The sequence below is a fragment of the Delphinapterus leucas genome, chromosome 4 (assembly GCF_059928025.1).
Source record: "Delphinapterus leucas isolate spDelLeu-1000000601 "Yukka" chromosome 4, BTC_Dleu_Yukka2, whole genome shotgun sequence".
Taxonomy (NCBI): domain Eukaryota; kingdom Metazoa; phylum Chordata; class Mammalia; order Artiodactyla; family Monodontidae; genus Delphinapterus; species Delphinapterus leucas.
In genome coordinates, this window is record NC_143132.1 from 33,384,860 (window position 1) to 33,412,096 (window position 27,237).

The window sequence follows — 27,237 nt, forward strand, 5'->3', positions numbered from 1 at the left end:
CTAAATGCAAGGATGACCAGACTGTTAGCCTTGGACAGTTCTGTTTAATCAATATTGTTACTGTGTAATTGTCAATAGTTCTCCCGTTTACTTGCAAAAGCATCTTGATTTGTACAATAATGTATATGTTCTTATGGGCTGAAGTGTGTTCCCCCCAAAATTCATATGTTGAAGCTCTAACCCTCAGTATCTTGGAATGTGACTGCATTTAGAGTTAGAATCTCTAAAGTGGTAAGTTAAAATGAGGATATTAGAATGGGCTCTGACTCAATCTGACAGGTGTCCTTATAAGAAGAAATTTGGACACATGTATATTGTAAATGTGCATACACAGAGGAAAGACCATGTGAGAACAAATCTACAGCCATCTAAAAGCCCAGAAGAGAGGCCTCAGAAGAAATCAACCCTGCCAACACCTTGATCTTGAACTTCCAGCCTCTAGAACTGTGACACTACAAATGTTTGTTGTTTATGCCACCCAGTTTGTTATGGCAACACAAGCAAGCTAATACATATCTCACTGTATTTACTATTTTCTCTCTCTCTCTCATTCTCTCTGTCCTTAATTAATTAACCGAGTTGAGAAATTAATAAGAGGTAGAGCTAATATTTAGGAAGCACCAGGACCAGTGTGAAGCAGTGTATCTTTTCAGCATTTTAAAAAGAACAACATAATAACACCAGATTTGTCAGAAACAACGATCATGGTATTTTAAGGATTTAATAAGTCCTTTCTTTCTGTAGATAATAAAATCCCAGAAATATGCTGATAAAATAGATTTACACTGAGGCACTGGGGTTAGAAAGGAGGGTTGGGCCGTGATTTTTCTAATTTTACTTTTAAATAAATATAATAATACTGTTTAATAAAATGGTTCTAGGAAGAATTTCTGTAATTTAGTCAGAGCCAGGGTAAGTGGTTGACCTCACATGATCTATTTACACTGACCTTTGTTCTGAACATACTTAAAATAAATTCAAAAGCAAACAAATTTAACAGGATAATTCCACTTCTCAGTAGTTACAGAAATGCTCCAAGGACCTTTCTGAAGAAACAGATGCAGTCTAAGGGGAGGTCATATGAGCATTTTGCAAAATTGTGACAGCTGCTTAAAGAGGGAATATAGTTTAAATTCCTTTGGGACTCTGAGCCACATTTCAATGCTGATTTAAAGAATTAACTCTCTAATCACTGGCACTTTATATTTCATAGGAATTTGGTAAAAATGCATTATTTTTACCTTGTTCATGGCTTTTCTGTAATTTAACCAGCAAACAGAAAATAGAAAAAGGTCCCATCCTTAAAAGGAACAGACAGGCACAAATACTCTTTATTGTGATATTAGGCATAGGACAAGATGTCCATGCAATCGTCTTTCTCCCAGTAACACATCAGAAAGCTCACTTCTGCTATTGGAAAAGAGAGTTTTAACTAGACTTAAGTCAAGAGCCTTTAATAAGACCTGATGAAATTTATAAATCTCCATTTCAGAAAAACGTACTTATACACAAACATACTCTTTCATGAAAGAGTGCCAATAGTCCCAAAGACCTGCCTTAGAGATTTAACCTGTCAGTTCTTAAAGACTTTCCATGAAGAGTAACTTATTATTTATAATACGTGCAACCATGTGAGGAATAGCTTCATATGTGATTAGAGTTTCTCAGCATAACAGGAAATAGGTGATATTCAAAATAGCAAAACAACAGTGACACAGGAAATGGTCCTAGGCAATATATAGGAATAACAAAATACTAAAGAAAAAAATAACTAAGATATTCTGATTTATATATTTTTCTCAGGGGAGGCTGGGAGTTCAGTTCTAATGACTTACTTGTATATATTCTATTTTATACGAAAAAAGATAGATATATATAAATGGGATGATGTATTCTATGGCTATCTACAGATAGAGACATAAAGATACAGACATATAGAGATTGAAATGTATAATAATTTATCCAGAAAAAACATGCTAATGTACTAAATGTTTTAACCCTTAAAACTAATATTCATATATGGCAATTGTTGTCTCCCCCAAAATTCTAATGTTGAGGGCTCAACTACTAGTGTGACTATATTTGGAGTGGGGACATAGGGAAGTAATTAGATCATGAGGGCAGAGCCCTCATAAATGGAATCCGTGTTCTTATAAGAGACACCAGAGAGATGATCTCTGTCTCAGCCAAGTGAGGATATAGCTCAACTCCCACTGTGACTGTATTTGGAGTGGGAACATTGGGAAGTAATTAGATCATGAGGGTAGAGCCCTTGTAAATGGAACCCGTGTTCTTATAAGAGACACCAGAGAGATGATCTCTGTCTCAGCCAAGTGAGGATATAGCAAGAAGGTGGCCATCTGCAAACCAGGAAGAAAGCTCACATCAGACACCAAATCTACTGACACCTTCGTCTTGGAATTCCCAGCCTCCAGAACTGTGAGAAATAAATGTTTGCTATTTAAGCACCCCAGTCTACAGTATTTTTGTTATAGCAATCCACACTGACTAAGACAACAATACTAGTTACACATCACTTATACACTTTCAAATCTATTTTTTAAACTTCATGCAGTTAATAGGATCACCACAGAAAAAGTCTGATTTAATATTAACCATCTGAGACATTAAGGAAAGAGGTACTATTGCATATTATCCATTAGAACAGTTTGATCTTTAGAGATACGGAGAGTACAGGCATAGTCACATTTATGAAGAGTGCTAATTTTTAAACTGCCAGTAATCTTTTGTTTCCAAGTTCTGGAAAATTAAACTCAAAGTGTTTCAAACAATCAATACATATATTGGTCATATATCTGAACAATCAGGGAGTAATTTTCCCTCAGTCTTGAGTTGACTCAGAGACTCATGTACTTACAGATGGATTTAGTTCCTCTGGTATTTCAACTCTATTTTTCTTCATGTTGACTTCATTACTAGACTGTAAGTAGTGACATGAAAGACACTGTCTTAGTCTGCTCAGGCTGCCATAACAAAATATCATAGACTGAATGGCTTAAACAGAAATTTATTTTCTCACAGTTCTGGAGGCTGGAAGTTTGAGATCAAGGTGCTAGCATGGTCAGGTTCTGGTAGGAGCTCTCTTCCTAGCTTCCAGGCTGCTGCCTTCTCTCTGTGTCCTCACATGGTGGAGAGGTGGAGACAGAGAGAGAGCTCTGGGGTCTCCTTCTCTTCTCATAAGGGCACCAGCCCTATCAGATTAGGGCACAACCCTTATGACCTCAATTAATATTTATCACCTCCTCCCAGACCATTTTTCCAAGTATAGTCACATTGGAGGTTACGGCTTCAATATATGAATTTTGGGGGGACAGAAACATTCAGTCCATAGCACTCTGCCACTGAGCTCTCTAAATGTATGTCTTTCTCACATGCAAATACATTCATTTCATCCTAACACCCCTAAGGTCTTAACAAATCCCAGCATCAACTGTAAAGTCTAAAGTCCAAAGTCTCATATAAATATCATTTAATCAGATATGGGTGAAACTTGATATACAATTCACCCTGAGGCAAAATTCTTCTCCAGCTGTGCGTCTATAAAACCAGACAAGTTATGTGCTTTTAAAATACCATGATGGACAAGCAGAGGATAGACATCCCCATTCTAACAGGAAGAAATAGGAAGAAAGGAAGTGATGGCAAGTCTGAAGCAAGTCTAAAGCCTAGCAAGGGAAATTTCATTAGAAGTGAAGACTCAAGAATAATTCTCTTTGGCCTGATGTTCTGCCTTCCAGACCCACTGCAGTGGCAGTGTTGCCCCGTGGTTCTGCAGGGAAGCTGCCCCTTCAGTTCAGTGGAGTGTGGCTTCCTCAGTTTTCTGTGTGGGCTCTGCCTACAGAAACCAAGGAGAAAGCAAGCAGCCTCACCGGCTGAGCCTGCGGTGGGAGTGGCAGCCCTCATAATCCTTGAATTGTCTTAGGAGTCAGTCTTCCCTTTTCTTCAAAGATAACACCTGTTAGCAGCCTCCTTTCATTCCATCTCATTTCTTGTTTTCATTTAGTCCCTTTGACAGTGTTTCTGTTGCTACGATCTCATTTCTATTCTGGCACCTGCTGCATAGTGGCTGATTAAATTTGTCCTTCATATCCATACTCATTTCTTTATCGAACGGTTGTGCAGCAATACCCTCAGTGTTCTCTTAAGAATAAGCGTTCTCCTTTTCTTGCAGTATGGATAGGCTGAGAATTTTCCAAATCTTCATGTTCAGTCCCATTTTACTTAACTATTCCTTCTTCAATTCATGGCTCTTCTTTCACACTTTGCTATAAGCAGTCAGGAGGACGCACACACCTCCAACCTTTTTTTTTTTTAAAGAAGATGTTGGGGGTAGGAGTTTAGTAATTTATTTATTTATTTTTGCTGTGTTGGGTCTTCGTTTCTCTGCGAGGGCTTTCTCTAGTTGTGCCAAGCGGGGGCCACTCTTCATCGTGGTGCGTGGGCCTCTCACTATCGCGGCCTCTCTTGTTGCAGAGCACAGGCTCCAGACGTGCAGGCTCAGTAGTTGTGGCTCACGGGCCTAGTTGCTCCACGGCATGTGGGATCCTCCCAGACCAGGGCTCGAACCTGTGTCCCCTGCATTAGCAGGCAGATTCTCAACCACTGCGCCACCAGGGAAGCCCAACACACCTTCAATCTTTTGTGTAGAAATCTCCTTAGCTTCACTGCTTCTATTACCCAATCTTACATATGGGTATTTTTTCAAGTTGCTTAAAAAAGATGAAATTGACTTTTTTTTCTATTATCTATCATTTCATATAGATCATCTGTGCATTAATTAGTCAATGTATTTACTGAAATTTGCTGAAATATTTTCCCCTGAAAGAATGAGTTTTGGTGGATGGAATTGATACTTGTGTGATTAACTGTCTGTGGCAAAAGCTGTTGGTGCCCTCTCTACATGGCTTCAGGTCTCGCCATTGTAGCACTCACCAGAGGACATCCAGCGGCTAACATCTGCATCTCTTTCCTCTGGAGCTTATTTTGGTGGAGGAAACCCACTCTGCACTGGATACAGTCAGCAGGCCCTGCCTTCTCCTCCTCCCTATCTCCAGTAAACTCCTCCCCTTCACATGTAACAACTTCAGCCAATTATTGACAGAGTTAGTGTCAATTGCCTCCCTTTCGGGGTGTGGCTTGTAACTCTGAGGCTCCAGTTCTCCATTGGTTTCCAGAATTTGCCACCGAGATTGAGTTCCAGCTACTTCCTGGGAGATCTGGTTTAGTAGCACACACTAATTGTCTGCCGTTTGAACAGTGTCCCGCCCGAATCCTGGAAACACAGAATGTGACCTTATTTGGAAATTATAGCAGATTATACTATTTGCAGAGATAATTAGTCAAATATTTTGAGATAAGATCATACTGGATTAGAGTGGGCCTTAAATCCAATGAAAGTATTCTTACAAGAGGCAAAAAATGCAGACACAGAGAGAAGAAAACCCTGTGAAGAAGGTGGTAGAGACAACATATATTGCCACAAACCAAGGGAAGCCAGGAGCCATCAGAGCCTGGAAAAGGCAAGGGAGGATTTAACCCTAGAGGCTTTGGGGTGAGTATGTCCCTGCCAACACCTTGAGTAAGAGAGTACATTTCTGTTGTTTTAAGGAACCAAGTTTGTAGCAATTTGTCATAACAGCCCTAGGAAACGAATATTTTCCCATTTCTGTCTCACTTCTGTACTCCCTTACGGAAGTTTCCTGGAATCATGTTTGAAATAAACTACTTGCATTCAAATTTTTGATCTAGGATCTAGTAACCTAAATTAAGATACTGAACAAACTCTTGTGATAAGTACTGATTTTCTGAATTTTGATCTGTCCTCCTTAAATTTTCTGGGAACAAGATACAGAATGGTGGAGACACCTTTTACACATCAACACTCACTTCCTGGCATCTCTGTGTTCCATGGATGATTTACAGAATTGTCATCCATAGGGGCATAGTCGAGAGTTTGTAAACAGCTCTTCCCACACTTTCCCTCACATTTCTGAAAGCCAGAAGAATGACAGAGTTGGCAGTTATGCCTCAGTTTTTGGCTGGAGCACAAGCTGCCTGAGCCAGGCTTGCTGTTCTCAGAGTTTGTTTTGGAATAATAATTATTGTTGACTTGACATCGATCCAGGAGAGAAATCCAGAGAGTGCCATCAGCGGGTGGGCACAAAGAAGAAATTTCCTTTTGGTCTGTGCTGTGAAACGTACTCTCCTAAGTGAGGGACAATTTTATTTTTTTAATGTTTCTCCATTTTATAAGTAGTTGTAAAACATGTTGAAGTTGTCAGATACTTGAGATACAAAACTGTAAAAGCAATTCATTTTTTTCCTTTTCAGTTGTGTATGTGCGTTAAAATACATGCTCACACACATTTTTTAGCTTTATTTTATATTTTAACTTTAACTATAGCTATTCAAGTATATCCATAATGCCATTTTAAAATGTTTTTAGTATATTTTAGTAATATAGATTAATAAAATGTAGATACTGAAAGATTAATATGCACCAGAAATATAATCTCTAATTCAGGGCATTACAAAAACTTAAAATATAGGTGAGCAAGTTTAAATGATGGTCGGGTTTCAGATTTTGATATCTCATGAAACTTTCAATATTGAGTCTCAAGTGTTTTCATTTAGTACTGAATGTTGCCATCAAACATTAACCATTTCAGATGCTACCAACTGGTCTGCATTCAATACACATTCAGCTACTAAAGGGAAAAGTCAGTAAAGAGGGTTAGCTAGCTCACAGCTACCATTTCATGTAGCTCTAATTTTGATTAGAATATACTGGCTTCCTAAAATGAGGAGAATTGATTTCTAAACCTAGTAATTATAGCACTTCATGACTCAGCTCCAGCTTTCTAGAAAAACTCTCATATCCCGTTTGTTCCCTTGAAGATCGTCAGCTGTCTCAACCACCCACTGAAGTTTCCCATGACCTATGAAGTAATGCCTCTTTCATGTTCTCATCCCTTGAATATAGAATATCCTATTTTTAAAATTTGAGACCAGTGCTTCATCAGTTTCAGGAAAAAAAGCTATGGTTCTATGAAAATTATATACATCTTTATATAGATATTTTAAATATGTATACATATATGTTTGTTCACAGAACTATAGCTTACATACCCATCTTTTCGTAGGACCATAGCTTAAATATATATATATATGAGATTTTAACCAATTGTAATAGAAAATACTTTTCTATCTGTGTGTAATATACGTTCTTAAAATTTATGGGAGAATGTCAAGAAAGAACCAAAAATGCTCATTTATTTTTTAATGCCAGATAACCTTACTTTAAAGACACTAATTTCATACAAATCTTATGGAGTATATATAACGATTAAGTTCCCTGTGCCTATTTTATATAATTTATCAAATTTGAAAGTATATAGTATATGTCATGTTTTCTAGTTAACACGTTTCTTTTTACCTTTTCTTTCCTAATTTTTACTTGTTTTAATAATAAAATTATCCACTAGAAAGGCAAAAATCTATTACCTAAAACTTGTCAATATTTTAAGGGGCTATGAATAAAGAGAAATAAATTCTCTAACATTTTACTGATGGTTCAATTTTTCATTTGACTTTCTGTGTATAAATATACAAGAATAAAATTAGATTTTTGTCTTTATAGTGGATTAAAGAAAGTGCTTCTCATTATTGCATTAATATGTATTCCTCTAGTTACTAAGGAGCTTAGATATCTCTTCTATGTATATTAGCCATGTAAATTATTTCTTTTGTGAATTGCCTATCAAATTATGTTAATTTGCATAGATTGAAAAATATATATTAGATTTAACCCCATGTCATTGTGCTATATTGCACCTATCTTCTTCAAATTTCTTTGTCATTTATCTGTTTACTATGGTGTCTTTTATAGCTTATGACCCATTCACATCCATGTGATTAAAACCACATTTTTTCTTTTGTTGTTGCATATTTTTGTTTTTTAATAACACCTTTTCCCCACCTTAATCCTATATAGATGTTTTTCTTTATTTACATCTCAATGTTCTATATAGTAGTTTTCTCACTTATATTTTATTCCTGTGACATAATTTTATGGCTTAATACATTATTCTCCAAGTAGTGAACTACTATTCCCAGCCCCAATAAACAATCCATTCTTCTCTAACTGATTAGTCCTACCATCACTTACAAGTCCCCATAATATACATGTGTCTATTTCCTGGGTTCTATTGGTCTGTTTGTCTGAGAATGCATTAGTGGCATCAGTGTTATTTATGATGGATTTGCAATGTATACCATAATAGGGAATTCTCTCCTTTGCTCTTTTTATTTCTTTCAAAAAAATTCTGTACGAACTTTTGTTCTTTAATATAAATTTCAGAATAATTTTGTACATTTCTCCACAAAATCCTGCGAAGTTTATGGTTGAATTTATATTCACCTTATAGTCTAGATCAATGATAACTGATACCTTTACTATGTTGTTTTCTATGTATTCTATATCTTTAAATGTTTCATAAGGATTTTGTTCATTTTTAAGATACTGCTTAATTTATATTTTTTCTAGACGTAGTAAATATTATCTTAGTTTCTACTAAACACAAATGGAGAATAATGGTGCTTATTTCTTCCACTGAGTATATATCCAACTATCTTGCTGAACTCAGTGTTTCTAATGATTTGTGAATTGCGTTAGATTTTCTAGGTACAATGATCATACTCTGCATTTTTGTCTTGTTGAATTGGCTAGATACTCAAATCTAATATTTGTAGCAAAGCTGGAAATCTACTGGTAAACTCCAGTGGGACTTGACAGCATCAGATCTCAGTGTTTGGTATTGTTTCTGAATAAGTTTTTAAATATTTTGAATGTTGTCCCTAAATAGTGTAAAACTTTATTTTTTCCCAATTATAAGTTGAATGGTTCAAATCTTTTCCATTATGTACAATTATATGTTTTATAAGGTTTATATAGATAACCTCTATTAGATTAAAGAAGTTGCCTTTATTCCTTTTTTCCTAAAAAGGAAATAAATTGTTGTTGAATGTATCAAATGCTCTGTGTCAAACTTTCCTGTTTATTTAGTTTTGTGGTATCTTACAGGGACAGATTTTTCCGATGATAAACTATTTATTCATAGGATAAACACTTTTAAATTATGGTTTATTGTTTAAATACAGCATTGGAAACATTTAGCTAATAGTTTAATTAGAAATTTGGCTCAGTTTCATAGGCAAACTGTCCTGTACTCTTTAATATTTGCACTCCCCGTATCAGTTGTGGATCAAGATTATACCAGTCTCGGGCTTCCATGGTGGCGCAGTGGTTGGGGGTCTGCCTGCCAATGCAGGGGACACGGGTTCGTGCCCCGGTCCGGGAGGATCCCACATGCCTCGGAGCGGCTGGGCCCGTGAGCCATGGCTGCTGAGCCTGCACGTCCGGAGCCTGTGCTCCGCAACGGGAGAGGCCACAACAGTGAGAGGCCCACGTACCACAAAAAAAAAAAAAAAAAAAAATGGCCAGCGAATTTCTCTTTCTTTTACCAATCATATGGTGATTTATCACAATTACTACCATTTTCTATTTTTAAATTAATTAATTTTATTTTATTTTTAGCTGTGTTGGGTCTTCGTTGCTGCACGCAGACTTTTCTCTAGTTGAGGCAAGCGGGGGCTACTCTTCGTTGCGGTGCACGGGCTTCTCATTGCAGTGTCTTCTCTTGTTGAGGAGCATGGGCTCTAGGCGGGTGGGCTTCAGTAGTTGTGGCACACGGGCTTGGCTGCTCCACAGCAGGTGGGATCTTCCCGGACCAGGGCTTGAACCTGTATCCCCTGCACTGGCAGGCAGATTCTTAGCCACCACACTACCAGGGAAGCCCCAACTATCATTGTCTTTTAATACAGAAGACCTAATATCAGCTAACATTTTCTGAGCACGTGAAATCGTCTAAGTCTTAGACATTTATGAATTCATTTATTACTCACAAAAACACTATGAGGTAGAAACTATTATTCTCAATTTATGTGAGGAAACTGATGGATCTGTCCAAGGTCACATGAGTAGAACCAGGATTCAAAGCTAGGCTGCCCTTAACCGTTGTCATATATTGCCTCTCAAATGAGGACAGTTTCTTTCAACTTATTGGCAAGAAGGATTTTCTACTCTTAGCAAATTTGAAGAAGTTCCATTATAATAATAATAGTTTGTACTATTATAAAAAGTAAAATTATTACCAGGGAAATTTATTTAATGGTAGTCTCATAAAATATGTTTACAACAATTTCTAGCCAGGTAAAGCACAGTTAAGATTTTGTCAAAATAGCCAAATTGATTAATAATAAATGCTATCCAAAGAGAATTTTCTATGCATTATGTTTTAAGTAAATTGTAGCTAGATAAGAGTCATAAGTCAATACTATAAGGAATGATATAGGTCTGTTTAGTGTTATTTAAACCTAGTTCTCAAAGCATTTCTTTAATATTTGTTTACAGATTTAAGAGAAGTCATTTAAAATAATGCTCCCAGTTGTTTAGCAGTAGTATTATGCTGTTAGAAATGATAATGATGATATTTTTATATTATTATAAAAGACTTTTTTTTCGCTCACAGGCCAACTTATTGCACTTATAGAATTGCTCATAATTCATATCAATAGAACCTAAAAAGTATAATTTTCAATAACGAAACAGCATTTAAATCCTAGGTGCAGTGTTTATATAAATAAGGACAAGTCTAGTCTGTTATTTTGAAAAATATTACTGGCAAAATTTGATCATGCTGATTTATTAAACAGCACAGAAGAAACGCATAGTGGGGTTATGACAATGAACAATTATTTGAAGCGTTTCTGTCTTATCGGTTTTATTAGCCATTATCTCCTGCTGAGTTATAAAATACTTGATGTCAGGCAGGATACTTATTGACAATACTTTGGCATTGTGCTTTATCCTACTAGGTCTCCACTTACTGAAGGAGTGAGAAGAGGATGGGAAGAATTAGGCAAGGCTTTGTAGGAAAAATAACGTGATAAATTTTTCCCTTACCAGAGATAGCAATTGGAAAAAAAGAAAAAGCAGGAAGACAATTTCTATGTTACTCACATATCTTTTGGTATTAAATTAAATTACATTAATTATTAAAATTTATGATCTGTATCGTTTTAATTAAAATACTATTAAGCTTTCTGCTGTAAACACAAATTAACTCTAAATGCTAATATAAAGGAATAGAGGTCTCTCACATACACAATTCCGAGTGTGCTATTTTTTCCTTCTTTCAAATCACAATCAATTTAGCTAATTAAAAAATATATATATTTTACCTGTATATTTGGAAAATATTTAGAAAAAATATAATTGTGTAACGTGAAAAAATCTACATATAATCCTTATGGCTATTTAATGCTAATGAATTTAATATTAATGAATACTAGTGAATATTAATACTAATATTAATGAACAAATGATTTATTAATATTTATATTTTACAGAAATTTAAAAATTATTTATACATGCTTTTTCAGTAAATAAATGTTCAAATCAATAGGTATATGTGGTGGGCTGAATAATGGCCACCAAAGATGCTCACACTCTAATCTCTGTAAGTGTACTTTTTACGGCAAAAGAGACCATATATGTGATTGTTTCGAGGGTGTTGAAATGGGGAGGTTGTCCAGAATTACCCAAGTGAATATGATGTAATCACAAAGATCCTTGTAAGAGGGGGCAGGATCAGGGAAACGGAGGCTGACATAATGAAGGAAGCAGAGAGAGATTTGAAGATATTCAGCTGCTGACTTTGAGGATGGAGAAAGGTGCCAAGAGGAAAGGTATGCAAGGAATAGAGTTCTCGAAGCTGGAAAAGGTAAGGAAACTAATTCTTTTCTAAAGCTTCCAGAAGGGGCATGACCTGACCAACAACATCAATTTGGCCCGTTAAAACTCATTTTAGATTTCCAAGCTCCAGAACTTTAAGATTATACATTTTTGTTGTTGTAAGCCACTCAATTGTGGTCATATGTTACAGCAGCAATAGGAAACTAACACAGCATATTACACAAAATGGAAGGTAAACCCATGCTTGCAATTTTATCATAGTAACAGCTAGTCTAGATTAGCTTGCAAACACTTTTTCTACTTTCTGACCTCCCATTGGCCCATCAGCTCTCAGCAATCTCACATTGACTCCTCTTCCTCAGGCTAGTTTTACCTCCTTCACAGATGGTTTGCCAGTTTCTGTGATAAATGTCTAAAATATAAATAACACCTTTATTAAGATACAATCCCTGTTTTGCAAGACTAACAAGGAGTTCATAGGAAAAGCAAAATATAACAAAAATATTAAGAACTAGTGCTCTGGAGTTGTTCTACCCAATGCAGTAGCCACTAGCCAAAGGTGGCTACTGAGCATTTTAAATACAGTTAGTTTGGATCAAGATGTACTTACTATAAGTATGAAATACAGGCCTGACATTGTTACTGAATGAGGTTTGTTTGCCCAATGCACAGCAAGCCAACTGCTGAGATGCCAGGATTTACAGCAGAGAATAGCTTTATCCACGAGGTAGCCAAGTGATGACATGGGAGAGCAACTCTCAAATCCATCTCCCTGAGGGGAAGGGACTTGGGATATTTATGAGATAAAGAATCAGCGTTGCCTGAGGTGTGGAAAGCATGGAGAAAGGTGATTGGAGATGAGAAAAGGATAAGGTAATAGTCCTCCTGCACAGGTGCAACTAAGCTACAGGCTTCTTCATGGGACATATATTAAGAAAATGGCAGCCTTAACGTGTTCTAAGGGTGGAGTTTTGGGCCCTCTGATGTCAAAAGGTCACCAATGGGACATTCACACGTGCCCAGTTGGATGGTTGGTGGTCCCAACCAGTCTTTTTTTTTGTATTTTGGCCACACCACATGCCATGCTGGACTTCCCCTACCGGAGATCGAACCCATGCCCCTTGCACTGGAAGCACAGCATGATAACCACTGGACCACCGGGGAAGTCAGGTCCCAACCAGTCCTAACTGGCTGGAGCCTGAACTGGACAGAGCTGACTCCAACTTCCCGAAAGAACAGCTATGGTAAACAACTTGATTAGGCTGCTTGACGCTTGGAGGACATGCAAGTTTCTGTAAAAACAATTAAAATGAGCTTGATTAGTAAAGGCAGGTTGCAGTTCATTTTTTATTAAGCAACTTACAGTTTAATGGATCTAACTGCCCTCGTTTTCAACACCAAAGACTTGAGCAAGAAAGAAAACCATCTCAGTAATTTTTATATTGATTACACATTGCATTAATAATATTTTGTATATAATGGACTATAGTGTAAGTGCCTGACATTAAGCTTCTGGTTGGGTAAGCATCCACTTTCAAATACATCCATCTCAAATAAACAAATTGCCAACTTTATGACACAGCTACTAACTAATCAACTAGATAAGAACCCAGTTCAGCCCCCACCCATGAAATTCCCCTTTTAGAAACCCCTGGTTGACCTAGATAACTGACACTTGAGTGACCCTGCTTTGCTCTTCCTGTGCCGTAAGTCTCACTCTTATGTTTTAAATTTGCCAATAAAGAATGAAGCCTCGAAACCCCAGACACCTCACCCTCGACCCCAATAAAGGCAGAGACCGAGGTCCATGCCTGCACTTTCTCTCCTCTCCCAAGGACCTCACTGTGTGGCCTCTTGTGAATAATAAACTTTGTTTTTTGACTTCTTTGATGGTTGTTGCTACGGTGTGTCTTGTAATCATAACAAGAATCACAAGGGCTGGTCCAGCCAGGACATTGGCACCAGTAGGGAATGTCTGTGAGGGCTGCCTCAAGGAATAGGGCCCTGGTGAGCATCCCCAGGCATTTCTAGCTGACAGCATCCCTACTGATAGGTCGACAAAATGAGGGCTAAATTAAATATAGTTTTTAAATTGTTTTTCCTGTTTCTTTTAATTTTTTAAATGTGGCTATAAATATTTTAAAATTACATATGTGGCTCACTTATAGCTATAGAAAAGTGCTGATAGAGCACAATCTTAGAGATTTTATGGGTGTATTTGCTCCTCTCCCTCCGGTCCTGCAGCTGAAAATTCGTATGTTGAAGTTCTAAACCACAGTACCTCAGAAGGTGACCTTATTTGGAAATTGGGTCATTACAGATGGAATTAGTTAAGATGTGGGCCCTAAGCCAATATAACTGGTATCCCTATAAAAAGGGAAAAGGTCTCACCTCTAGCACCCCCCCAAAAATAATTTATATTCCTTCTTTAGGAAAATATTTGCCAACATGCCATGGTGAAAGTATTGTTTACATATGCTGGCCTCTCTATTGGGATTTCTTTTTCCATTCTTATTCCCCTACTTTTCAGCTAAGCTTTCCTTGAACACCTCAGTGTGAAACAAGCATCTTATTTGCTTGTATTTTTGCATATTTTAGAAAAATCATTAATGTCTGAGTTTATCAAGGGCACAGAATATAATATTTTCATACTTTTCAATCCCAGGGCTTAGCACAAAATATATACTCATTTGTTATGAGAAAATGGGTGGCAGTATTTTTGACTTGTCATTTTTATTATTAATATTAATTAGAAGTTACTGAAGAAAATTCTATGACTTCCAATAGATCCTTTATTTCCTCTAAAAAACGGAATTAAATGTTTACTTTTAAAAATATTTGCAGCATTTTCAGTATAAAGAATTATTTTGCTATCTACCTTCTAAACAGTATATATTCAGTGATGCCAGATATATTTCATTAATTGAACACTTGAAACAATGTAAACCCATACTTACCACGTTCTCCATAACAATCTAGCAGGGTAAATCAATGGCCTCCATGGAAGATTTTCTGTATTATTTTTCTTTGAATCCTCAGTGCCTTGAAGAGTCGATGGCCCATAAAAAAAAGAGCTCATAATATGTTGTATGAATAAATGAGAAGGTAGATGAATAAAAAATGTATAAACTTTGACAGCCAAAGGCTGTCAATGAAGTGTACTTGGCACATCTTATGTTAAAGTTGGTATTTTTGAAATTTGGGAAATATATTGATTTCAAGGTTCTGTGCCATTTTTCATTTTATGTGGCATTACAAGGCTCTTTTCCAATAGTATCTAGTACTCAACAGCCCTCCTCTGAAGTAATAATTATTCTGTAGAAGTTCATGGCTGTATTCTTCTTTCCCTATCTACGTCTCTGCCATTCTCTCAAATCTGGCTGCATTTAGGAGAAATCAAGCTGAACTCATTCAGGAAACAAAGAAGGTTCTTTCCAAACCCTGTGATAAGGTTAAATGAAAGCTGCCTTTGGCAGACAAGAGATCTTTTCTGATGAATTAAATTATACAGTGCATTAGGATAGGAAATATATATCATGCCAATTTGATTTAACACGTGGATCATGTATTTGGCCCTAGGACTGAATTATATCTTCAATAGTTGCTTTCGAGTTGCTTCCACAAATAAAATATTAATGTCAAAATCTCTGACTGACACTACCTTTTCATCTATTTATTCATGAAATGAACATTTATTGATTATTACTACATAGAAATAATGCCGTAGAGAAGCTCAAACTCTAATAGAAAAGAATGACTTTTAAAATCATGAAAAGTTGTAATAATATCTAAATAATGTTTATAAATCCTATGAGTGTGCAGAAGATGGGGGAAATAATTTTTTCTTAGTATCTGGCCATGAATAACGTAATTGGTTTCCTGAGATGACCTTTCAGGTCCAAGTCTTTGGTTGTAATGAGTAGAGGAATAGACAAAAAATACCATATAGGCTCCTCTTCCCCATTGTTAATGATCTTTCTTGCTAAACCTGTATACAACACTAGGTCTTTCTCAATGTAACCATCCAGGCAGATGCTACCAATTAATAAGAGTTGGCTGGCCCTCAAGAGGAAAACGTTTCATCATCTTTGCTGACGTAGATCAAATTCTGATGAAACTCGTTAGAGCCTTACTAAACAGTAATCTGCCAAGAACATTTAGCACAACAACCTTGAGAAGAACATCCAGTGAGAAAGTCAGGTTTACTTGCCAATATGAATTATATTGAACCATATAAACATGCCCTGAAGATAAATTATATGTATGTGTGTGTGTGTATATATATATATATATGTGTGTGTGTGTGTGTGTGTATGTGTGTAGGTATGTATGATGGCATGTATGTATCTATGTCATGAATATGTATGTCTGTGTTTATGCTATTTTGGAATTTCTCAAGTCATTGTTTATATTATTAGAATACAATGTTGGAAAATCAATTTTTATTTTCTAACTACTTTGAATTATTAGATATAATATGATTATGATAAATATTTGCTGAGTGCCCAACTAACATGTATGAAAAACTAACATTAATTCTAAAAAAAGAGACACACTTTAGAAACATTTAATCTTATCAACATTTTACAAAAATATAAAAAGCATGCTACATAATTGAAAAAGAAAACATGCTCCCAGTGAAACCAAAATTCACATTGAAGGTAGAGATATATACAACCTTATATTTAGAAAATGGAACTTTGCATTCCAGACCCTATTCTTGGATATAAAATTGTGGATATTTGTCCATATAACTCTCTAAATATGATTATTGTACATAATGTCTTAAGAAAACAGCAACACCTCTTCATTCAAATAACTTCTGTTATTTGAATGAAGAGGTATTGTTACTTGTTTTCTACATTGGCTTGTACTTTACTAGTCCATAGCAAATTTTTTCTCACAGTGAGTTATATTCCATTGTCATCACTGTTATATAGTTTTTGATTAGCCATTAGTGGTTTAACTCACCATATGAACGATGGAACTGTTGTTCATGAGGTAAATATTAACTTCATTTATTTTCTATGACATTTTTACATGAGAAACAGTGCTGCTAACATAATTACAAGATGTTCTGAAGCTTTTAATTCCACAAAGTTCATTATGATTTCATTGGAACTCTGTGGTTTATGAAGGTTACCAGTTAATTTATGCAGTGTAATGAGTGTTTCATTTCATTCACCAGAAATTAAAAAGATGTCTACATTACAGCTTTGTGGTTTTACAGTCTCGGTTATCCTTTATTCCATACATAATGGCAGTGAAATTGGTTTCTAGATATGATGCCTTTCAAATTCTCATTAAGAATAACAGAATTAGAAAGAAATTTCTGTCATAAAAAATTTCTAATGCAAAATATTATAACTTACATTATTATTTTCATCTTTTGAGTTACCTATGCAAGAGTATTTTTCAGAGAAATTCTGTAACAATTTATTGTGCATGTTTTCTCTACTACATTAACCTAAAAACACCCTAAAAATATGAATATTTTGCTTGTAGTGAAACTCTCTCTACATATTATACAGTAATCACCAAAATAATATTAAAAGGTTGACATGTATTTTTTTATTGCATAATGAAATCTTAGTTTGTAATTTTCCTTTGACATCTCAGGTGATACATAGGAGAAGTATTGGGTTGGCCAAAAATTTTGTTTAGGGTTTTCTGTACAATGTTATGGAAAACTCCAAACAAACTTTTTGGCCAACCCAATACTTTTGGTGTCTTTATTTTTTGCCAATACAATATCTGTTTTTTTTTTCCAAACTAAGTCATAACCCATTAGCTTAAACTAACAATAACATCAAATCTTGTTTCTAATTCCATGCATTTTTTTTTTAATTTGGAAATTTTACAAAGCACACAATGTTCAAATTGTTATAATCTTCTAACCTTAAAATATTTTATTTTGGTTATAGTTTGCATGTTCCTTGAAAATTATAGGTCATGGTTTATGAATACAAAATACATTACTTTTAACAATTTATCACTAATTTTTTTTAATAAAGAGACCACTCACATACCTTGTGATAAGTGTGGATATTGGATATTCTCAATGACAGTTGTATGGAATGCCTTTTGTTCTTCTTGCTTCACTTTTTCTTTTCCAGCATTTCTTTCTAATGCTTATTGTAGATTCATTTTACTACCAATGGATATTCAATAGCCCACTATAATTTGACTCTCATTGGAAGTCAAAATAAAGGGTTATTTGCAAGGAAGTTTCACTTATTACCTAGCTCCTTCTATCTTACAAATATTGGCTAAGAATTCTCTTTGACCAAACTTTAGTTAGGCTCCCCTGAGCCCATTTTTTGACTAGGCTTCATCTTTGGGGTTTGTCTTTGGCCTACCTAGTCCAGTTGTAGCAAGAATCCTGCTAAGTCAGTTTAGCAACATCTCTTTACCTTTGATCTCTCCTCAGCATCATTTTCCATCCACTGGCACCTCACCCTGCTCTTTGACTCTAAATGCCCACTTGTCCTTATTGTAGTCATGGTTGAATCCATCTCTCTGTTATTGCAATAGTCCTGAATAAAGTCCTCCTTACCATTTCAACAAGTGTCAGAATAATTTTTTTTCTTTAACACCATTTGGCTTAATGTACATGGGTTAGTGTTTATATCTATTTCTTTATTTAAAAAAAATTAAGAAATCTCTTACCCTGGTGACTTTCAAATTATGACCACCTTAGAAAGTTCAACCACAGAGTCTAAAAGCATACTGAGTCATCAACTAGATCAAAAGAAAAATTAAAATCTAGGAAAAAATAAACTTGTAACTCAAACACCTGATAAAGGTTTTAATACTTGAATATAGAAAGGGCTCTTAAAACCAATATAACAAAAAACAATTTATCATTAACATGAATATGAATCACATGGGAAAAATTATATGCAAATGGTTATTAAATCCATAAAAAAGATATTCAGACTCAGATACTTCTAGTTGTCTTCCAATAGCCATTCTCTCATTTTTCTTAGTAATAAAAATAAGGTCAGATAAAATTAAATTAAAATAAACGTATTGTATAGTTATCTCTCTTGCAGCTATGTGTGGCCACTTGGCTAGAGGTCTCAAAGAAATATGTAAATGTAAGTGCTGGGGAGACACAACTAGTAAGTCTCCTTTAAAGAGAAGGAGCATGTCTTTCATCTTTCTACTTGATTTTTCTTCCTTTTTTAAACACACCTGTGATGGTTAAGGCTCCAGGAGCTGTTTGGAACATGTGCATGAGGTTAGAGACGTGAGACTGATCACAATCGACTTTGAGGGGCCACACCAGCCCTGGGTACCCTACTTCTCAATTCTTGTTTTATTTTTAATAGGAGAGAAATGCAACTTTATGAGATTTAAGCTCCCGATATTTTGGATTTTCTTATTTTATGCTCACAAACCTTATTGTACATACACAAATTTGTTTACAAATAATGAAAAACACACTTAAAATACAACTTTTAATTATCAATTTATCAAAGATGTTAAGGGTTAAAACTGTTATTTTTGTCCAGGTGTGAAAAAACAGGCACTCATATACTGTCAATGGTGTGGTGATTATAAACTGGTGAAAATTGTTTGAAAATCATTTTGTGACATTTATCAAAATTTTCAAGTTATGTATCTCTTGCCCCAGGAGTTAGACATCTAGGAATTAAAATTTTTCTTCTAAGGATATCTTTCCAACACTTTTGCTTATATATAATTTTCTAGACCTTTAGTCAAGGAGCCACACATGAGAAGTAGCTATAAAAATATTTGGTTACAATTGTAGCATTATTTATTATAGAATCTGAGGTAAGTATAGAGTTCATCAACAAGGCTCTGGTAAAAAAAAAAAAAAGAAAGAAAATGGAACATCCATTTAATAGCAGACAACCATGCATTTACCAAGGATAAGGAAGATTTCTGGATAATGATGTGGAAGGATATCTAGGAAAGACTGAATAAAAGTAGGTCTGCTAGGTACTCCCTTCTTCAGGATGCCTTAGGCACTCCTCTTATGTGTATACTGGTAGCATTTTCCAGCTGAGAGATAACCTCTAGCGTGTTAGGTTATCCCCAGTTTTTTATCAGTGAGTTATTTTAGCAGAATACACATGATATATCCTGAAAATAAGCATTACTGATAGACTGACTTGTACTGCAGATGGTGCCTCATTATCTTTTCCGAACCCAAATGTCTCCCAGTGTGGAAAGGAGACTTATAGGAAGCTAAGTCTGATAGTTTGGGGGCTTCACAGATACTGATGCTCTATTGGTAGTCACATTAGGCAAGATCTCTCTTGCCTAATGTGTGAGTCTGTTTGACAATTCAGCCTTTACTGATAATTCAATATCCGAGATACACTGATACACAAAAGCAAATTTGAGAATAGATTGCTTATATATATATAAGTATCCATCTTCTCTTGTACAGATAGGAAGAGCACATTTCAGGATGGATACTCAAGAAATCGTCACCAGTGAGGAATAAACCTAAAGACTATGCTTTCCACACTAAATTATTTTCTCACATGCAATATTAATTTTGACTTGCATTCAAATTAATGTAAGGAAGTAAACACAGATTTTTTAAACTCAAGTAAATTAGAACTGTCATACTACTTTTATTTACATCAAGATCTGTGACAGCTTTGTCATTAAGGTAAATATTGCAAGGTTAGTGAGGAAATTCAAATTTGATTTTCAAGTCCAACCTGACTCACCAGAACTATAAACATAATTCTCTTAAGACTGAGAATCACATTAGAATAAACCTATTGAAATAGAAACTCATAGAAAAGTTTCCTTTAAAAAAATCAGGATTTAATCATGATAATGACAAAGTAAGACTAAGTCGAAATGATACACCTGACAGACCTTTGGAGCAAATCTAGATACTGTTTATATTTTAGTGTATTTTAAGGTATCTAACATACATAAATATTCTCTTGCCTTGTTTTTTCTCATTTTACAGGAAGTTGTTCAATGTTAGGAAGTTTAATCCTTTGTAATCTCAAAGGATCTTTTCCTCTAACTCAAAGTCTCCCATTTTCTTCAGTTTCATGATATTGAAATTTATGGCCTCTGGTCTCAATTTACTTTTCATAAAAGTTTATTTAAACTTTTGGAGCTAACATATTTTAAATTTTCACAGTGTTATATGAAGTTGTATTGTTTGGAAGGGATTAAAAGAAGTGGACTTTTCAGATTATACTCTTCTGTATTGTTTCTGCTATTACAAATATATATATATATATGTACTATTTTTATAAAAGAAGTTAGAAATACATCTCGTTGCATTAAATTACCATACAAATGAATTCAAAGAAAACTTTGTTCAACTGAACAACATATCTTCCTTTCTTTTTTTTTTTATCTTTATTTCTCCCTTTCAAACACTATTGTGGAGAAATATTGCAAAGTAATAGATTTCTGAAAATCATTTTGAGGTTAATGGAATAGTTTACATGATAAATAAATCTTATTCAGTGTACAGCTATTAAAAATAAGGATCAAAAATTAGAACTCTATAATTCAGCCAACCTGGAACAAAATTAATATATTAGACAAAATCTTCATATTCTAACCCGTGCTCAGTCTGTACCTCTTCAGTGTGATAAAAAAATCTAATATTTTAAATTTACATCTTCAAGTTAACATAAAGAAAATACTGCTGACAAACTAAAAAAGAAGCTTCAGAGCAATAACAGATGACATTATAATTCTTTATATATTAAGCTTTTATAAGACTGCTGATGAGGATGAAGTAAATAGAAGATTAAGGAATCTATTAAAGGAGAATTAAAAGCTCCAGCAATTGTGATAATCACTTTTTCAAAATTGTCTAATTTATAATAGGTCATTGTTTTCTGAAAATAAAAATTAGTTTCACCATGAGAGAAAAAATTATTTTGATACTTTTTATGTTACATAAGCAATGATGCTTCATCTAGAACTGGAAGACAGAATTTCAGTTCTATTATTGTTAAAACAATTTCACTTCGCCTCAGGCAGAATTTGTGACAAAGTGTAACATTTTAACAAAAATATATCCTATATTTTCTTCTCAGATTTGAATTGAGTTTTAAGCATAATATGATTCAAAATAATCAGTGGTAGGAAGTATAATTTTCTATCCTAAAAAATATTCTATCTTATGGCATCTGCTTTGTCAGCCAATACTTACTGAGTACATAACCGGTCATAAATAAAAACCAGAATTTACAGTACACTTACTACATGTAATGCTCTATAGGTATTTGTTGTATATCTGAAATGTAGTCTACATATCAGTTACATGTAACTTTCTAGAGGTTCTTTCTCATTTTGCAAGTAAATAAATTAGAACCCAGACAGTTTAAGTGGCTTTTCCAGAAACGGCAGCCTAGTGAGATTTGAGCAAGGTAGGCCTAGCCCTTTGCTCTAAGTACACTCTATTGTTTCCATGTAACTCTATTTGATGTTAAGAAATGAATATTTATAAGGCATCATGTTTAGCTTCCATGTACCTAGAGAATCCGATAGAGAAGATTGGAAATATACTCAATAAAGTAAATAAGAGATCATAGTACTGAAATCATATGTGAAAATACATGTTAAATTACATATGTAGATTATTTTAATTATTCCTACATATATTTTTATATAAAACATATACAAGAGCCTATCATTTTAGCAAATCGTCCTTTAACTGAATCAGAAGAGAATGAACACAATGTTATTTATTTTAATATTTTTACTGTGATTGAATCCTTAGCAAATTTAGCCCTTATATGCTATTAAATCCTTAGCAAATGTCAAATATTAATATTTTGGCACACAGATTAATTTATGCATCTGCTGATAAAATAAAATTGTGAGAATAACATTTTTTAAGAAATTGAATTATATTATTAAAGGAGCATAATAATAATTTTAAAAATCAGTAACTGTATAATGAGCACAAATAGGTTAAATTTAACACTATCTTATTTAGATTTATTTTAACTATACTTGTTAAGATTGCTTTTCAATTTAATATTGATTAATTAATTTTGATTAATTAGATTAATTTTGCTTTGGTATTTTATGAGGTTAATTTTCTTTTTTAAAAAGAAAATTTTATTTATAAAATAAATAAAAAAAAATATATTTATAAAGTATTTATAAAAATATTTTATTTATTTATTTTTGGCTGCATTGGGTCTTCGTTGCTGTGCATGGGCTTTTCTCTAGTTGCGGCAAGCGGGGGCCACTCTTCGTTGTGGTGCACAGGCTTCTCATTGCAGTGGCTTCTCTGTTGCGGAGCATGGGCTCTAGGCATGCGGGCTTCAGTTGTTATGGCTCACGGACTCTGGAGCTCAGGCTCAGTAGTTGTAGCACATGGGTTTAGTTGTTCCGCGGCATGTGGGATCTTCCCAGACCAGGGCTCGAACCCATGTCCCCAGCATCGGCAAGCAGATTCTTAACCACTGTGCCACCAGGGAAGCCCTATGAAGTTGATTTTCAACTATAACTTTCTTCTTTATCCCAGTTAATCCGAATAGTTTTGTTTATAATTATGGTTACATTATTTTTGTATTATGACATCATATGTTGTCACACCTGTAGATGTCATAAGTGTTTCATTTCAGTGCAAATTAATGTAGTGCATATGGACAGCTAAATTATTAGTAAATATATCTCAATGTATTTTATGTTTTAACTCAATAGATAATGCACTTTAATCACAAGTAAATTAAGGTTTGATTAATAACCCTGAAGTTTTGAAATGAAAAACAGTAGAACTAGTAAATGTACATCCAATCTTTATGGAGAAAATATGTGTTATTCATGATTTAGCTGTCTGGCATATAGCAATTTAAAACTCCAGGTATATACATCTTTTTTGGAGACAAAACTATAAATCTCAAAAGCAAAAATATCATAATCTTTTAATTAGCTTTTATTGTGTTCTCTGTGGTAATACAAGTCAAAAGGAACTTTAATACAAGCTCTTTTTCATTCCCTTGGCACCTTGCTGAAACTAACTACTCAAATATTTGTAAAATCTATCATGCGTGGCATAGCACACACTTTGGCATTGTTTTATGTTAATTTAGTATGCTATAACAAACTGTGGGACATAATTTTTCCCATTATTTTTCTGAGAAAAGAGGAAACATTTCTTTGGAGTTAGGATTTTTTTTCTTCATTGTCTTTTTCTGTAGATTTCAAATCTGTGATTGGGTAAGCCAACTTTTTATTTTGAAACCATTTTATAATTTTTCTTAATGATTTCTTCAGTGTTTTTTTGACGTATAGTTGATTTACAATATTGTGTTAGTTTCAGGTGTACAGCAAAGTGATTTGGTTATACATATATATGTACATATATACATATATATTATTTTTCTCGATTATTTTCCATTATAGTTTATTAAATATAGTTCCCTGGGCTATACAGTAAGACCTTGTTTATCTGTTTTATATATGATAGTGTACATCTGTTAAACCCATACTCTCAATTTATCCCTCTACCCCTTCTCCTTTGGTAGCCATAAGTTTATTTCCTGTATCTGTGAGTCTGTTTCTGTTTTATAAATAAGCTCATTTGTACTATTTTTTAGATTCCATATCAGTTTTCAATTTTAGATTTTCATTTTCTTCCTCTTGTGGTTCTTCTGTATTTTTCAGTCACTCTGTCTCTTGTGTTGGTTTCATCTCTTTAGTCAGTTTCACGTATTACTTCATGTGTCTTCACATGCTGTTCCTGATATTTTTGCCAGTATCTTTTCCTCACCTGCATTGTTAAGTCTCTCAGTAATACCTATTTACTTGTGTTCTGCTAGACAGGAATGATGATAAGCCTAACAGACATCATGAAAAGTAATTTTAGAATAAATTCTTGCAAGGTTAATTTCCCATGCATATTTATATATGTCACTATCCAAGACTCATATTTGATTACAGGACCATTTGTTGAAACTCCCTAATTTCTATGGCAAGGTTGACTTGATACCATCTAATCCTATCCTTGATACCATCTTATCCTTATCCTAATAATGACAATCTTTAGTAAATTCAAGGCATCCAATCAAACATTACATTTCCTTGGAGGCTCTCTACAAGTATACATCAATGGGCTGGTTGTTCAACTAGCCCACATTGTTTCTACCAAAAGATTTCAGTTTTTCATTTGTAGAACTGAAATGTCACAGGGTTATTGTGTAGACTAAATAAAATAATTTTTGTAAACTTTAAAACAGATTGGCATAGTTCATGCTCAATAAAGTTTCTACCTCCAAATCAATTTCTTTAATTCATAAAGAAAGCAGCCAGCCACTCAGCCTTACTAAGCATTAATACATATTTACTTCACAGGAAACTGCCCAGGACAAAATTCTTTCTCAAAGGATTATATACTTTGAATGATTTTCTACAAGGAAATAATATATTTTTGTTGCTTTCAGTGTTTTCATCCTTTTTCCTGAGTCAAATATTTCATATGCATTGAGTGCCATTATTGGAGTATGTAAAATTGTAGAGATGTAAGTCACACTAATTGTGGCAGCCATGGAGATGTGCCACTCAGATCTCCTGCCAAGACAATACTTGCTGGGAGAGGTTGAGTTAGCTGACAGCTTCACCTGATGCATCTTCTGGTTTCACGTAAGTACTCAGGCCCACCTAGCCCACACTTTCTCCTGGCTGCTCGCAGTGAACTAGTGAGTTGTGTAGGGGCAAGAGACTTTGGCCATTTCTGTCAAATGTGGGCATCTTGAATGGGAAATCATTGCCATGGCCTGGCTGAGACTTTCTCAGAGCTGCACTGAAGTGGGAACTTCCTCCCACCCTCCCTTCTCTCTGACGTCTCTCCTTTCTCAAGGTTCAGCTAAACAAAGAGGTCTGAAGGCTTTCCCTGCCTATCTCAGCTCCTTGCCCTCTTTAGCATTCATAGACATTTCCTTCAATATACTTTTTGCTCTTCTAATTCTGTCCTGGCATCTTCTTCCCAGAGGACAAGGGCTGACACACCGCTGATTTGAGGTTTTACTTTGATCCCTATTAAAGAATGTGCCCTGCCTTACTCATACTAAGCCTGGGTCACCAGAGATAAAATTATGTACATACTGAATATTGCATTTGGTATTATTCAAAATTTCCATGCCATTAAGTAAGGATGTAAGAAATCATCATATTTACCATGGAATGAAACCCCCATTCTTGTGTTTTTCTAAATAAGAATTATATATCCATTCTCTTACAATGATCAATTTGAAAAAGTTCAGTTATAAGAATCATCAGAGAGCTCCAATAATTTCAGAAGTGAATTAATAAAATCATAGATTTTTAAATCTTTCCCTTCTTACCTAGAAGTCTTTTTTTTAATAGTACAGTGTATATCACAGTATAATTTTATGTAACATAGAAATATTGACTTTTTAAAGAGCTCTAAGGGGTCTACAAAATTATCTTGTATACTCCCCTTACTTTATATAAGAACCAATTAAGATTCTGAGAAACTAAGGTCACCATCACTGTCAGAACCAGAATTAAAATCCCTCTCTCTTGATAGCATCTTTTCATCAAAATTGTATAGTACTTTCTATAAATTTATTTTATTTATTTATTTTTGGCTGTATTGGGTCTTCGTTACTGCGCGTAGGCTTTCTTTGGCTGCAGCGAGAAGGGGCTACTCTTCGTTGTGGTGTGCAGGCTTCTCACTGCAGTGGCTTCTCTTGTTGGGGAGCACGGGCTCTAGGCATCTGGACTTCAGTAGTTGTGGCATGCAGGCTCAGTAGTTGTGGCTCGCAGGCTCTAGAGCACAGGCTCAGTAGTTGTGGCGCATGGGCTTAGTTGCTCCGTGGCAATGTGGGATCTTCCCAGACTAGGGCTCAAACCCATGTCCCCTGCATTGGCAGGTGGATTCTTAACCACTGCACCACCAGGGAAGTCCCAAAATAGTAGAGTACTTTCAACATTGCTTTTGATCAGAACACTAGTCTAAGGGGTTATACATGAAATTTTACTCCTCCTTTAATCATTTCTCAATCAGAACTACAAATGGTAGACTGCCTCAGGGCACAAAAGGCTGAAAAGTTATATAAAGTAAATCCACATGCATTAGGATTTCAGATAAAGGGAACTGAGGATTAAGAAAGATTTGCTAGTTATTACAAAAGTCAGGGTCTCAATCCTAAATTCAATGAAGGATTATTAATGGATGCAAAATGTCCTGATTTAACTCAAAAAGGAATCCTTCACATGTTCTAAGACTCTGCAAGTTCCAATTATCATTAGATTAGACTTAAGTGCCAAAATGCAATTTCCTTCCATTCCTATTTAAAATAACTGTCACTACTCTAGTTCAGTTGTTATATGTTTTAAAGCATTATTTTCCTGAAGACATAATGCATTTCTTTTACATATTACTGATACAATCATGAGATTAA